General features: G+C 39.9%; 1 non-coding gene across 1 annotated transcript; it reads right to left on the bottom strand.

Moving 5' to 3' along the window:
- Positions 1–1,833: 1,833 nt before the first annotated feature.
- Positions 1,834–1,892, bottom strand: LOC120093319 (U7 small nuclear RNA). The gene has a single exon (XR_015623582.1). It is a non-coding gene; the product is annotated as a U7 small nuclear RNA (small nuclear RNA).
- Between the last annotated feature and the right edge of the window lie 5,720 nt (positions 1,893–7,612).

The following is a 7,612-nucleotide window of genomic DNA, read 5'->3' as shown; positions in this document are numbered from 1 at the left end:
TCTAAGAAAGAGTGCCAGGTATTGGACACCTCTCTTTCAAGTTGTTGATCACTGTGGCTCCAAATCAATATAGGCTATTACAATTGTTCTTAGATGCTCACCAAAACTTGACTTTAAGACAGTATTGTTGAAGACATCACAGACTTTGGCAACAGGATTTGGAAAAACCAAACTGGTACTGACTTGAAAGAGTCTTTCTTGCTAGCTAGTCTTCACAGAAGTAGGAGGCGATAGGCAAATTACTGAGGAAGAAAACTACCCAAAATCCACATTCCTCCAAACAAAAGCATGGTCAGACTTATCACAGCAATAGCCCACTCTTGGTATCAACTTCTGTCTTCATTCAGGTTTCTAATACTGTGAACAGATATTATGACCAAGGCAACTCTTATAAAGGCAAATATCTAATTGGGACTGGCTTACGGTTTCAGAGGTTTAGATCATTATCATCATTGTGGGAAGCATGGGAGCATGCACGGTGCTGGAGGAGTCAAGAATTCTACATCTTAATCCAAAGGCATCCAGAAGGGGACTGTGTCACTGGGCATGCTTTGAGTCAGTCTATTATATATCTACTTATCTATCTATTTATCTATCTGCTTATCTATCTATCTGCTTATCTATCTATCTGCTTATCTATCTATCTGTTTATCTATCTATCATCTATCTATCATCTATCTATCATCTATCTATCATCTATCTATCTATCTATCTATCTATCTATCTATCTATCTTCTCCATAGTGACACATTTCCTAATAGTACCTTTCCTTATGCACTTATGGAGAAAATACATTTACACTACTACTGCTTTCACCACACTTTATTAAGATCCTTGGATGAGGAGCAACAGCTTTACTAATCTATGAGTATAGAAATAAGTCTTTAGAAGGTAGTTTGAGTCCATGTTCACCTAGCAAAAAAATAGTACTAGATATTCCCTCAAGCGATAGAGCACCCCCATGCACAGATTCTTGGTAAAGTTTAAAAACAAGTTATGAAGTTCTGCCTAACATTCATGCCTTGAATCCCAGGGGAAAGTTTTGGTTAACTCCATACCACTCACACCATCTTACAACAGTGACCCTATTGTGCCAGGCTTTAGCAGAATATGACTACTGATAGTTTTCTTCCTCAGTAATTTGCCTAAATCCTGTGTTCAAGGAGATAAACAGAATAACGATATTAAAAAGAATTAAGGGATTTGGTCATCTCGGGGCAAGATCCCACCTTGCTAAGTTTACAACTTGTGAAAATGATGTTCCCCAAGAGTCATACCCACCTATTCTTAATTTACTATATTTTTTTATTGTACAGGGATAGTAATATCATGTTTATTATTATGACCAAGTTATTGTTTTCATTTGGACGTAAGGAACTATGATTGTATGTCAAGTTGACAAGAGGTAGATTATGATTGCTATTCTTGGTTGTCAATTTGATTATATCTGGAATGAATGACAGTTCAGAAATGGAAGGCTGCCAAAGACCAGCTTTGGCTCCTGAGAGAAGGGGTATTTGAGAGTGGTGAAACAAAAGACTCAAAGTTAAATTGTGGGTCCAAGCTGGCAGCCTATGCTCTGCTTGAGATGGCTCCCTAGAGAGCTCTCTGTTGACAGGTCTTGGTTCTCTAGTCTTCTGGGGGACTTTCTAAAAAGCTCTCTTGTTCAGACAGCAAGCTTTCTGCTTGAGACCACTCTTAACTGGTTGAAACAGCTCTTTCTGCTAGTAAAAATTCTAAAAGCTTTCTGGATAGCTCATGGGTTTCCTGACTAAAGTTAGAAAGGTTGCTATATAAAAATTCTTGGATCTTTTAAAATTCTAAAAGCAATTCTTGGGTTTTCCAATCAAAATCAGAAAGCCAGAAAAATTCTAAAAGAGCTCTGTTTTCTCTTCACACAGCTTTTTCTGGATATCTGCTAGAAAACATTCTAAAAGAGCTGTGTTAGCTCTCTAAGTAATTGTTGAGAGGTCAGAAATCCTGTTATAAAAATCTAGAAGACCTATATTAATTTCTAAAAGAACTGTGGTTTGCTTTCCATGTATTTTCCAACCAAAATAAGAAATCCTGTTAGTAAAAAACGCTTGTAAATTTTTCTAAAAGAGCTGTGTTTGCTCTCCAGACAGCTCAGCTCTCACTAAAGAGGAATTATACAAAAAGTTTTTTTCATTTTCTGCTAGCTCATCTCATGCAAACAAAAATCCCAGTTTTTAAATTTGCATATCAATCTAGTTATTTATTCCAGGTTTCCTATTGACCATTCCACAAGTCAGCAGCATTCTGTGACCTTAGCCCCTTGACTCTTAGGAAAAGAGAGCAAAAATAAACACAGACAATAAGATGTGGGACATCACCCTGGAATTACCATTTCAATCATGCCTCAATCTAAATTCACTAGATTCAGTCTGATCTAGAACTCCGCCTCTGCCTGTAAATTTTTTTTCGTTTTTTTTATTGGATAGTTTATGTATTTACATTTCAAATGCTATCCGATTTCCTGGTTCTCTCCTTCCTTTCCCCTCTCATCCTGCTTCTGTGAGGATGTTCCCCCTCCCACCCACCTACTCCCACCTCAATACCCTGGCATTACCCTACACTGGGGAAAGGAGCCTTCACAGGACCAAGGGCTTTTCCTCCTACTGATGCTGAACCATACCATTCTCTGCTACATATGCGACTGGACTCATGGGTTGATCCATGTGTACTCTTTAGTTGGTGATTTAATCCTTGGGAGTTCTGGGGGGGGGTCTGCCTGTAATTTTATTTGCCTGTCTTTGCTTTTTTCTGACAAACTGGTTTATGTTGTAGCCACCATTTTTCCTGTAGACATGTGAAGCTCCTTATACAACTCATATTGCATCCTTATATTTTTGCATAGTTAAATTATATGTACTTGAATTAATGCTTTTAGAGTTCTTTTTCACAGACTTCAGGGCCATCCCAAAGGTCCCAGCCTTTACCATTTTGCTTACACAATAGCCATGCCTTGGCCTCCTGGATCTATGCTGTCTCTGATTACCATGGCATCATTAATGTTAACAGGGAGGATGTTCCTTGGAAGAGAAACAAGAAATTATGTACATTATTATACAAGCCAGCCTTATGTCCATCGTACCCATCAACACTCATGGAGGTCCATGCTGCGCTGGTTCTGTTCCATGTACAGGAAGCCATGTCATACTGTCCTTTAAATACCCATGCCAAACTCAACACAGGGCACACCTGTGATCCTGATCTTAAGGCAATAGACAACATGCCTTGGATCCAGATCTTAAAAGGCAGAGTGGCCATGCTTATAAGGATCTATAATAAAAAGGAATTAAAAGCTTATGTCCAGGTGTGGAGGTGTACTCCTTTAATCTCAGAAGGAAAAGCCTTTAATCTCAGAACTCAGGAGAAATCTCTGAGTTCACAATCATGCTGGTCTACAGAGAAAGTTTCAGGACAGCCAAGCTTAGGCAATAAAGGAAATCGTGGAAAATATTTAATTTAAGTAAAGATATAATTGAACAAGGGGATGATGTTCTAGCCCCAGCAAAAGCAGCAAAACTTGGCAGCTTTGGCCACATGGCTCTGGCTTTAGAATCATGGATGGAATTTCCCTTTGTGGCTTAGGAAAGCTGCTGAGGCCAGGTGTGTGGCATGTTGTCCCTGTATGGAGGCCCAAAGCCATGTGCAAGAGAGGTTATGGAAACTCACTCCACAACTTAGGAACATTGCTAAGGCAAGGTGTGTGCCAGGAATGTGGAGCCCTAGAGAAGCCATTGCATGAAGTTGTGAAGGTGAAACCTGGATTGCAAATCAACAAAACAGGGCATATATGGGCTCACAGAAACTGAGGTGACAAACAGACCTTGTATGGGTCTGTTTTATGTCCTCTATGTATACCTTATGGCTGTATAGGTTGGTATTATTACCTATCTCCCAACAATGGGAGTAGGGGCTGTCTCTGATGTGCTTGTCTCTGCCTGGGACCCTTTTTCTCCTATTGAGTTGCCACATCTAGCAGTGACAGGAGAGTTTATATCCAGTCTTATTGTATCTTCTTAGGCCATATTCTGTAGGTATCCCTAAGAAGCCTACTCTTTTTTTAGGGGGGGGAGAACAAGAGAGGAACAGATGTGGTGTTGATCTTGGGAAAAAGGAAGGTGGGAGACGGAATGGGAGGAGAAGAAGGAGGGGAACCGACATTCAAGATGTAATGTATGAGAGAGACAATAAAAGTTTAAAATGGAAGAAATTAATAAAGAAAGGAAGGAAGGAAGGAAGGAAGGAAAGAAGGAAGGAAGGAAGGAAGAAAGAAAGGAGGAAAGAAAGGGAAAAGAAAAAACATGTTCTAGCATGTATTCTTGAATTGTTCTATAAGGAAGGACAAAGGCAACATCAGGATGCTTCCTGGATTGTCTCACAGGGAAGAACTGAGTCCCTCAGTCAACAGCAGCTATGCTATAGTAGGTTGACAACTTAGTTCAACTTTCAGATAAATGATAACCGTCCCAAATGGCAAGGTGTTGAGTGAGAGGACCAAGGATAAGAAATAGAGAAGACAAGAAATATCTCCATATCCCTAGCTGGTAGTAGTCTCAGTTAGGGTCACTGCCATAGACTCAAATCTTCTTGGACTACATGGGAAAATCCTGTCTCAAAAACTCAAACAAAACCAAGAAAAGAGGGTGCCGTCTGCATTCAAGTAATTAAACCATATTTTAAAGTAAAGAAGCAGAGTCAAACATTAAAACTTAATAGTAAATAAACAAATTTTTGTCTTGGACGTTTTGTGAAAATGCACTAGAGCATTTTATTGCAACTATGTTTATTTGTTTAGTGATCTTGTGACTTAGCAAACAATAGTTTTCAAGCCTCAAGAAATAACTGTCCATAAGGTGGGTCTCTGCAATTGTTGAGATGTTCCACTGGAACTTTTGACAGAAGAAGGGAAGTTCTAGGTTTCCTGAAAAATGAATAAATCCCACTCTTTGCTCACATAATGCATGTAATGGTATCTTTCTGTTTCAGTGTTCTGTGATAAACTGAAGTGCATCTTTAAATATTGAAGATGAAAGAGGGGATTTCTATTTAAGTTATGAATAAGCGGTTTCCTTTCATTCTAGCTATAAATGATTAACAATTCCTGTGATTTGTTCCATTATAAGAAATATAAGCCACAGGGAATGGAGAACTGTGAAGGGTTCCTGAACACCCTCCCACCCCACCATCCCCCTCATGGCCTTCTTCATTTGCAGTATTCCAGCAGGCTCCAATGTCCATCCTTCACCGGCTCTTTTAACCACATAATGGCTGTCACTGTCACTGTCACTGTCACTGTCACCTCCTTTCTTTGCCATTGCTTGATGCTCTTGTGCTTTTTTTTCTACTTTAGTCTAGAAAGAAAGAAAGAAAGAAAGAAAGAAAGAAAGAAAGAAAAGGAGAAAGGGAGAAAGGAAGGAGGAAGGAAGGAAGGAAGGAACGAAGGAAGGAAGGAAGGAACGAAGGAAGGAAGGAACAAAGGAAGGAAGGAAGGAAGGAAGGAAGGAAGGAAGGAAGGAAGGAAGGGAGGAAGGAAGGAAGGAGCAATGGATATTTAAAGATTACAATTGGGAATCTGGTCATTCCTGATTTTGTAATTTTTTTTTGTTTCTGCTCAGGAAATAAATGAGTGTATTCTTCATTTTATAAAATTTTCTCCTTTCTCTTTGCTAATAAATAACCTGTAATGAAATGAAAATGCATTACAACAGTTCAGTAGCGTTGACAAGGTATCAAACCTTTTCATAAAGGTCTACATTTAAGTTCACAAAGGCTACTCTCAGTCGTAAACAGCCTCTCATTCCAGTGAATGGAGATAAGGGCAAAGGCCCAAGGCTGCACAGTATGTTGAGAATAAAGAACAGTTGAAGGCTTAACACTAACCAAGACATTTACATCCCTCCCTTAAAACCTGGGGAATATTGCAGGGAAAAAAACAGAAAAAAAAAAACCAGAAAAAATACAAGAACAGGAGGATTATCAGACAGACTGTAAAATTCCATCTCCTGAACGAATCATGAATTCATGGAAGCTCTGAGCATACTGGGTCTAAGAAACCAGGTTCTCTTAAAAGTCAGCTGTGGCAGGAAAAGGGGCTCACAGAGTACTACCAAAAAGACCCACACATTGTGGGGTGTTTCCCTCTGGACCTGGGTTAGACACAAAACACTGGTTTCTAGCACAAAGAAATCCTTTATTAAGCAAAGTAAAGAGACACAGTGGCTGAAATTAATTGGGCAGAAACAGCAGCAATGGATTTACAGGAGTGATTTGTAAATGGAAAAGGTGAAGGGCTATACTAGGATGAGTTAGGATGAGTCGATAATTTCTATTGGACATGTTAGTTAGGATAAACAAATGGCGAATTTTAATTGCTGAACTTTTGTGTTGTGATAGCAGGACATTGGGGACTCGACTGAGGAATGAGTCAGACATATGGACGTGGCCAAATGGAGTAGACTATTAGCTAGCTTTAAGAATGTGGAAATGGCTCTCAGCCACTTGTCTCTCAGACTTTCTTCTCTCCCAGACCCCTTTCTCCCTCTCTCCCCTTCCCACTCCCCCATCTCTCTCCACAGGTTCCGGCAGGCCCCTCTTCTTCTTTGCCCTTTCTCTGTCTTCTCTCTCTGCCTCTACTTCCTCCTCAACTCCCCTTCCCATGCCCTAAATAAACTCTATTCTATATTAGACCCATCAAATGACTGGTACCTCAGGGCAAAAGGATACTTCAGCATGGACCCACCAAGGCACCCCTCCCTCCTCACCATACCACACTCTGTAAAACATATCCTTGGCTTTCTAAAAGAATACAATATACATTTGATGGTTCTTGTGACTATTGTAGTGGACTTTAATGTACAAAATACCCTGCAGCACAGTTCCTGGTTTCAATTCCTTGAACAGATAGTTTATACTTCTAAGGTTAGCTTTTAGCTATACTGCCAACCATTTCCACTGCCATCAAACAATTTACACCCCACTTTTACCAGCAATAAGTACTTGAGGGGTCTCTCTACATCTTCACCCTGACTGTCTTTTCTTGTTTATTTTTTGTTTGTATTTTTTGGTTTTTTTTTTTTTGGTTTTTTGTTTTGTTTTGTTTTGTTCTTTTTTTATTGTCTTCTTAATAGGCTCCTCGGTTTTCAAATTTCCTGTTGCTTTTTGGTTTGGGAGTTTGTGTTTCTTTTCTTATCTACTCCTCTTTTTGAAAAACTAGGCTTTGCTCTGTAGCCTGAACTGGCCTTTTCAGGAGGGGTAGAAGCCTACCCTACAAAGAAGGAGACTGTGAATATAGTAGCAAAGAAGCTTCTGGAAGACATCATACCCAGGTGGAGAAGGCTGGATTAAGAGACATAACTACAAGGCTCTGGAACCATGCTGGAAAGGATCTCACACTGTGATCCTGACCGAGCCTATGGCTGTTAAGGTGGACAGGGTTAGGATGTGGATTCATCACTCCCACATTAAGCCTGTCAGGAGAGAGATGGTCCAGCTGTTGACATTGCAGCAGACGAGACTTCCAGGTAAACGACCACAGGAAAGATGGAAGGTCACCCCACAGCCTATCAACATGCTGAAACTGAGA

Source organism: Rattus norvegicus, chromosome 6 (assembly GCF_021556685.1).
Source record: "Rattus norvegicus strain SHRSP/BbbUtx chromosome 6, alternate assembly SHRSP_T2T, whole genome shotgun sequence".
Lineage (NCBI taxonomy): Eukaryota > Metazoa > Chordata > Mammalia > Rodentia > Muridae > Rattus > Rattus norvegicus.
This window is presented reverse-complemented; position numbering and strand designations above follow the sequence as displayed.